This window comes from Microchirus variegatus (assembly GCF_963457635.1).
Source record: "Microchirus variegatus genome assembly, chromosome: 7".
In the NCBI taxonomy this organism is placed as follows: Eukaryota; Metazoa; Chordata; class Actinopteri; order Pleuronectiformes; family Soleidae; genus Microchirus; species Microchirus variegatus.
Window position 1 is genome coordinate 22534763 of NC_139808.1, and position 7746 is coordinate 22542508.

A 7746-nucleotide genomic window follows, 5' to 3' on the forward strand; every position below is an offset into this window, starting at 1 on the left:
AAAAACAAAGTAGAGACACTGTGTCCTGTCTACAATCCTCCTTTGTGGGTGAACACACAAGGAGGTCATCAACATACTGTACAAGTGTACTTCCACATGGTGGTTACCAATGCGACAGGTTTTCTGCTACAGTCATTGCAAACAAAGTAGGACTAGAGGAAAAACTTTGTGGCATTCGCGTCCAAGTATATCGTTTACCATTGAAAGTAAAAGCAAACCAGAACTGTGACTCAGGGTGAACAGGGATACTGAAATATGCATGAGCCAAGTCTATTACAGAAAACCAACAAGAATCCGATGGAACCTGTGACATTAGTGTTGTAACATTTGGCACAGTTGGGGCTGGGTGCTGTACAGCATCATTAATGGCTCTTAGATCCTGAACTGGTCTCCACCCCCCATTTGGTTTTTTTACAGGCAGGATGGGGGAGTTACATGGTGAATGAGGACATTCCACAATGGCACCTTGTTTGATGAGCGACTGAATGACAGGATCTATGCCTTCGACAGATTCTGGACTTAGTGGATATTGTCTTTTGCATGGTCTGAAAACAGATTTTGGTTGAACAGTAACAGGAATTGCACCTTTTATATTTCCAAAATCAAATTTACTTTTAGCCCATAATTTGTCAGGTACTGTTGAAAGCACTACTGCTACTTTAATGTTTATAGGATAAGATGTGATTTCCATTGATGGGGAGTAACAACTACCATTTGAAATGGGGTTGCCAGTCTGACACCTGTAAAGCTGCCTTAACCCAAGGTCCCATTTCTGTCCATGCAACATCTGATTTTTTTGTCAGTGGAATGTGAGGGACAGACCCAGGTATTGAAAACAAGGTCAACTGAGATTCAGCCAGATTTACTGATGCAGCTGCAAACTCTAAACCCACAAAGACTGTATCTATACCTATTACATCATTATCCTCTACCATATTCCAGGTATCCTCATAAGTGTAATCTTTAGTTTTTTGTGAGAAATGTGAAACATCCTGCAACTGCTCAGGTATCTCTGTAATTTGTGGTATCATGGACAACAGTTTATCTATATCCCTAAAATTTAGAAGGTCCCAAGAATATTGATAATCACTTCCAGGAATACACACAGGATATAGACCAGCTGTAGCACATGTTACTTTGATTCCGGTAGAATCACAATGTACATCAATGCCTAGACCACACATCAGGTCGCGTGCTAACAAATTAACAGGACATACATCAGAGATAAGGAATTGATGTTCACCTCTGTAATCTCCAAAATTTACTTTCAGTGGCTCAGACAATGGCTCAAAACCTGGAACCCCTGAAGCTCCTATTGTCTTTAGGAATTTACTTGTTTTGGGTATCTCAGGGAGTACTTTGGATTGGATTACAGAGACCTGTGCTCCTGAGTCTACAAGGAATGTCACATTAATACCATGTACATTTAAGATCAATGTAGGGGGTGTTCTAGAGTCTCGTGTTAAGTGTACATATTGTTGATATGTGACAACTGGTTTGTCACTATCCTCAGTAGTGGCTACTCGTGTGTGTGTGTCTATTGGCGCTTTTCCACCGGCCCGACTTTAAACGGCACTACACTACACGACACGGTTTAGCGAGTGTTTCCACTAGCGTAGTACCTGGAACTCGGCACTATTTTTAGTACCTGCGGTGGTGAGGTTCCATTCGTGGTGCCGGTACTATGCGCAGGTACTATGCGCTGATTGGTCAAAACTGCCGGTAACTGATTGGCCAGAAGTGTCGTCACTGGGTGCGTCATGAGCGCGACATAAAATACAGGATGCAGGAGTCTATTTCACCATTTTTCGAAAAATAGTAGCGCGCAAATACTTCGACATGGCGACTCTGCATAAGAACACTCCATGGTCCAACGACGAGGTCCAGACTGTCCTGTGTTTAATCGGAGACGACAAAATACAGAGAGCTGGACGGAGCCGCCCGTAACGAGCAGGTCTTGCCGGGAGTCGATGTCCGCTCACGGCGTAACACAGCAACTCCAATAACTCTGCACACGCCAACGGTAAGTTTTTTATTTTCAGCCTAAGAGCAACGTTTAACTACTGCTGAGAATAAACTCGCTTAAACAAGACATTATAAAAGTAACATCATGTGTGTCGGTAATCTCTGTCCGTCTGTTTACACGAGACAACGTAGTTGGCTAGCTAGTTAGCAATGTCGCTATTAGGTGCTCAACCTACAACAAAACATTACGTAAACCTGTAAAAGAAACCAGATTTGTACAAGTCATGAATTAGACTTACTACCGTGTAACGTTTTGTCTTTGCGTGTTAAAACAGACTAGACCAGAATATACAGTATGGGTTCTATATTTACATTATAGACAGAGAATGAGCATCGGATATTATATGTCTATATTACACTTTTGCAAAAAGACAGTATATTGCACATGGGATGAGGAGCCTGGTTATATGTTGTCTACTGAGAGCTAACAGCTGCAGGGAGGAATAAAGGATAATAATAATGATAAAGCTCCTTCATTTAGGGTGTTTCAGTCTGTGGCTGAATATATATATATTGTTATGCGTGTAATTACAGCGTATGTATACACTTCTTTTGTTCAAGAATCCCATTCCATATGTGAGGAGTGTTCATCCACCCCAGCAGAGCCATCAGCTGCTTCGTTATCGGGGGCACCAACTTCGCCACAGACCACAGATCTGTGCAACTGGTAAGAAATAATAAACATGATTTACAGCATTTGTGTATTTCCTTAATGGTTTGATTAATAACCCCTTTTCTCTTCTCTATAGTGTTATGTAGGGAAGAGAAAAAGAAGCACACAGCTGTCCTCGCAGAGCTTCAGGTGGAAGATGTTCAGTAGCAGGAGTGGAACCGGACACAACGTAACCGCCACATCACGAGAGTGCTGCGTTCAACCACGCATTCCTTTGAGTGATTGGGCAGCTTGTCCAGGCAATAGGTGGCAGGAGCATGCGACCTATTTCCTCCCTCCTGTCCTAGGACTCCACCACCTATGTACAGTTTATTTGATTTGCTGTGCAATTTAACTTTGGTTTGCTGTGTTTTTTTGTTTGAATAAACAACAATGTGACTTATGTGATTACATCATGCGTATTTCTTTTCTTTTAATTGTGGCAGCCTTTACAAACAAAACGTATACAGACAAAAGGAGACATCTCTGCAGAAAGTACAAACTTTTATTTGTAATTCAGTGAAAAACAGTACAATAATAAAGCATTTTACAAATTCACAACAAGTGACACATCAGGCCCTCACCTACATCTCTGCCATCCTCTACACCCTGTGCCACTGCCACCACAGGTTCAACCACTGTAGCTGCTGTGTGTGCATCTCATTCAGTGTCATAGGTCTCACCATGATTTTCACACAGGTTATGCAGAGCACAGCAGGTCATCACCACCATGGATTTCACCAGCTGGACATCACAGTCATTCCTTTTCAGGAGTGACAGAACCATCTGAAACACACAGGCAGCATGCTTACGTTAATACCAGAATACCAAAAATAGAGATTGCTTTCGGTCATTACTACGCTGTACAATTGTACAGTACTATGTAGAAGTCTGAGGCCACCATTAGATTGTTGCTATAATGACAATAGAGGATCATTATTTCTATTTCACCATACTGGAACACAATCAGAATATATGTATGCAGTTTTTTGTTGTTTTAAAAAAAACATCCTCTACAGGTGTCCAGTATTTAGTGTGATCGACCCTTACACTTGAACAATAACACAACTCTGTTAATACTGGAGTGGAACCTTAATTAATGTTTCTGGTTCAAGACATGCATGAGTATTACATACTCAAAAAAACAACATCGTTTCTGCACAGTACTGTATATGAGCTAGTTAGCGATAGCAACTATATTAGCTTACCCTCACTCGTCGTCTCGTATCTCATCTTCAGTTTCATGATGTATGACTTCCCAAACTTCTCTGTACTCCTCCACAGTATTTCTTCTTGCCGCCTGTAGCTTTTTCTGGCGATCTTCTCTTCTGTGTGTGAACAAATGCCACAGACCGAGCAACAGAACGAGTCCACGTCCGTCATTGTTTATATGCGTGTGTGTCTCGCGTATAAGACGTCATAGCAGTTTCGCGCAGCCGGGTTGCAGCCGTGTTGTGATAACCACGCCCACGTTGAGAAGGTACGTTCTCTGTAGTGGAAACACAACTAAACCGTGCCGTTTCGTGTCGTGTCGCTCAGTGCCGTGTAGCCCGGAGCTAGTGGAAAAGCGCCATATGTGTTGAATGCTCTGACCTGCCTCCACTGTCTCCAGTCATGGTCGCGCTCCCTGTAGCCCCGGAAACTGCACAGAGAGACCTTTTGGTGGTGCGTGTGGCCATGATTCCTCTGGACTTTGTCCTTCTCGCTGGTTGGATTCAGTTGTAGGACAGTCATATGAAAGATGTCCATAGCCTTCACAATTGTAACACCGCACCTTGTATTGGCCTTGGCTCTTGAATTGCTTCTGGTAGTTCTGGCGTTGACCTTGTGTGCGTCTACTTCTGTTGTGGGGTTGGCGAGGTTGCCATTTCTTTTCAGGATTCTGTGCCCCACCCTGCTGGTAATACATCAATTGAGCAATCTGAAGTTTTCTTGTCTGTTTAGAGTCCCCATCTACCTTATTTCGTTCAGCGTGCAGAACGTGTATCCAGACATTCGCTATGGTCCCAGCTTCCCACCCGACACATGTAGACATGACACGATCCTTAAGGCTAGGGTGGAGGCCATTAACCAAAGCTGTCTTCAGCAAGTCACCGTATGCCTCATTGTCTGCGTCAATGCCAGAGTGAGCTGCGAAAACAGATTCCATGCGAGTGCGGTAGTCAACTGCTAACTCACCCTCCTTTGTTTCGTGTTGTGAATCTCAGGCCAACACACTCTTAGTGGGAAAGCAGCACGCACAGCTTCAGCCAGGTTGGCCATCATCTCATTGAATAGCCCCGATCCAGCATTTGGGGATGTCGACCAGTTGGCCGGTCGGATGTTGGCCCATCTGAGTTTGAAACACCTACGACACACAGCTTCTACCCCCTGCAGAGTTGGATTATACATGGTTAACAGCTGGTTCATTGCTGTTACCCATTTCTCACCTCCAGTCTTTTGTGGATCTGGCAGTTCTCCTGCAATCTCCTTCAGTTCATCTGGTTGCCATGGCCTGTAAATCAACACTTCTGGATCCCAGTACTCCTGTTCTTCTTCATCCATTGGCCGTGGCTGTGGATTTGGGAACATCAGCAGAGGCATCTGGTGCATGCTTCCTTTGTTCCCGTGACCCCGAAGCCAGTAATCGAAGGAAGCTGCTAATGGAGAGGTGACATTTCTGGGAGAAGCAGTGTTAACCGGTTTATTCTTAACCTTAAGCCCAATTTATACTCCTGCGTAAAGTGCTCTGCGTAGCTACGCAGAGTCCTCTGCGTCGACGCAGAACCTGTCGAAGAGCCTCTGCGTCGTCTCCGGGTGCACGGAATATTTTTTAAGTGTCCGTCACTCCGTCAAGGGACTACGGAGACGGCAAGAGCTGCGATTGGTCCTCAGGACAGGCCGAGCTAAGCTGCTCTGTGCCGGCTCTCAGTGCGCTCCGGGCGTCCTGACAGAGGCGGAGCTGATCCCCGCCGATAACGCCGCTGCCGAACTATAAATACGTCATATCTTAACACACACAGCACATGTTTAGACTCTAAATGGCCAATTTCTCGCCTCAAATTATCTTAAAACTGCGTTCCGTGACACAGAAAAGTGAGAAACGGCCACTTTTTCAACAACAACAGTCTTTCTCTCTCTTTCTTTCTCGGACGCCATTGCTCACTGTAGCCAGAAGCACAACAACCTTGCGCAGCGACCCCTACTGATCGGGCGGGAAATTGCAGCGAGTGTCCGTCACCACGACGCAGAAGTATAAATGCTCGAGGCGTCTCCGTGGTGACGCAGACGGATAACGCATACGCAGTCGGAGAAGTATAATGTGGCCTTTAGTCTGTTTGTTTTTACTCGTAGGTGTTGGAAGAGTTGACAAATCAGGGTACATCTCTGGCTTCTCCTCCTCCTTCCATTCAGAGTCCTTTTGGGCATGTTTATCTGTAGGTGATTGTCCTGCTGTTTGTGTCTCTGAAGGGGGAGGGGGTGCAGACATGGGTGCGACATGGAGGAGGCAAATTCAATTCTCTAGCCCTACGTTTCTTTTTTTCCTTCTTTTTATCACCTTCTTCTTCCTTCTCCTGATTTAACATTAATCCTGCAACAGATTTTGCTTCTTTCAAAGCAGCTTCTTTCCCATTTCTCAAACGCTTGCCAATCTATCTTCTTCCTTACTTTCTTACCCTTCCTTTCTTCTAACAACACTCTACACCTTTTCAAACAATCAGTACTTAATGTGCCTATTATAGGAAATACTTCCTCAGTTAAGTGGTGCCAAAGTGGAACATCTTCAACAACACTTTTACCCCATTTCTCTGCCATCAATTTAGAAGGACCCGTAAGAGGATCAGAGACTGACTTGAGTTTTCCCGTTTTGTTCCCCATGTTGTCTATTATTTCACTTGAACGGATGTGCTTTTCACTTTCAATGGGCTTATTTTTCACTCAAACTGTTTTCACACACCCTGATCTTTCCATACGAATATGGTTGGATCTTATCAAACATACACTAACTTTGGATAACTTTTTCAGCCAGATGGTTTGTACGACACATTCGTTCCGAGCAACGCACCCTCGTAATATCCACAGAGGATATTAAGACACTGAATTAGTTGTCACAAAGTTTATATTTATTATTACATTCACATGCCCATTTTATTATAGTGGGGAATTTTTTATAATCATGCAACTACTATTGCAGTTCAAACGTTTTTCTTTTCTTTTTAATGTTTTTTTTATTATTATTTTTATCTGGATCCTTTTTTTTTTTTTTCAGAGCTTAAGCTAGTCTCCAAAACCACAAAGGAATTACATGAGACGGTCCCGATTACCACAAAGGAATTACACCAGACCAAATATTCAAACCACAAAGGAATTATAGAATATATCGACATTCAAACCACAAAGGAATTATAGAATATCCGGACAGCTACCACAAAGGAATTACGACTGTCCACCTAGGTTTTAACAAGATTTAAAAAACACCGTACTCACTTTTTTAAATAGATGGACCCGATCCTAACTTCAGGCGGAATTCCTGTCCTCCTTGGTGGAGCGGAAATTTCCTTACCAGTATTAGCCTTCAGTCAGAACTCAGGCCCTGAGCAGTAGAACGTCCATCCCATCCTCGTCGCCAAAATGTGAAAGAAATTTCATTGGAGTCATCGGTGTTGGTTAAATCGTGTCTTAACTGCATGCATGAAGGAGCGACTCTGTCCCAAAGTTGGTCTAAATGTTCTCTGACGTTGCTTCAGAGAGCTCAAACATATATACAGTCACATCGAAGCAAGTTACAACAAGACAACACACTTTCTTTATGACCCACACATGTCATCCTGTGCCCCTCATGCCGACCCCTGCTTTTACAATCCCATCATTTGTTCACAGCTTGACTTTTGGCTAATTGTTATCTTTAACAACATGGAGAAAGCCTTACACTAAACCCCCCACGGGAACAGGAAAACTATCTATTTCCCACACCCCCCATAGGGAAAGAGGAAGATAAGGATGTTTTATGACTCAAACCCCTGTGTCACAAACTGTGGTCAAACAATATCAAATAGTCCCTTGATCTTAGGTCACTACAGGTCATACTT

At 43.6% G+C, this 7746-nt stretch overlaps 1 long non-coding RNA gene across 1 annotated transcript; it reads left to right on the forward strand.

The window, feature by feature from the left end:
- The first annotated feature begins 1763 nt into the window (after positions 1-1763).
- Positions 1764-3074, forward strand: LOC310929981. Its single transcript, XR_014592884.1, has 3 exons — positions 1764-2023; positions 2587-2692; positions 2775-3074. It is a non-coding gene; the product is annotated as an uncharacterized lncRNA (long non-coding RNA).
- The last annotated feature ends 4672 nt before the right edge of the window (positions 3075-7746 follow it).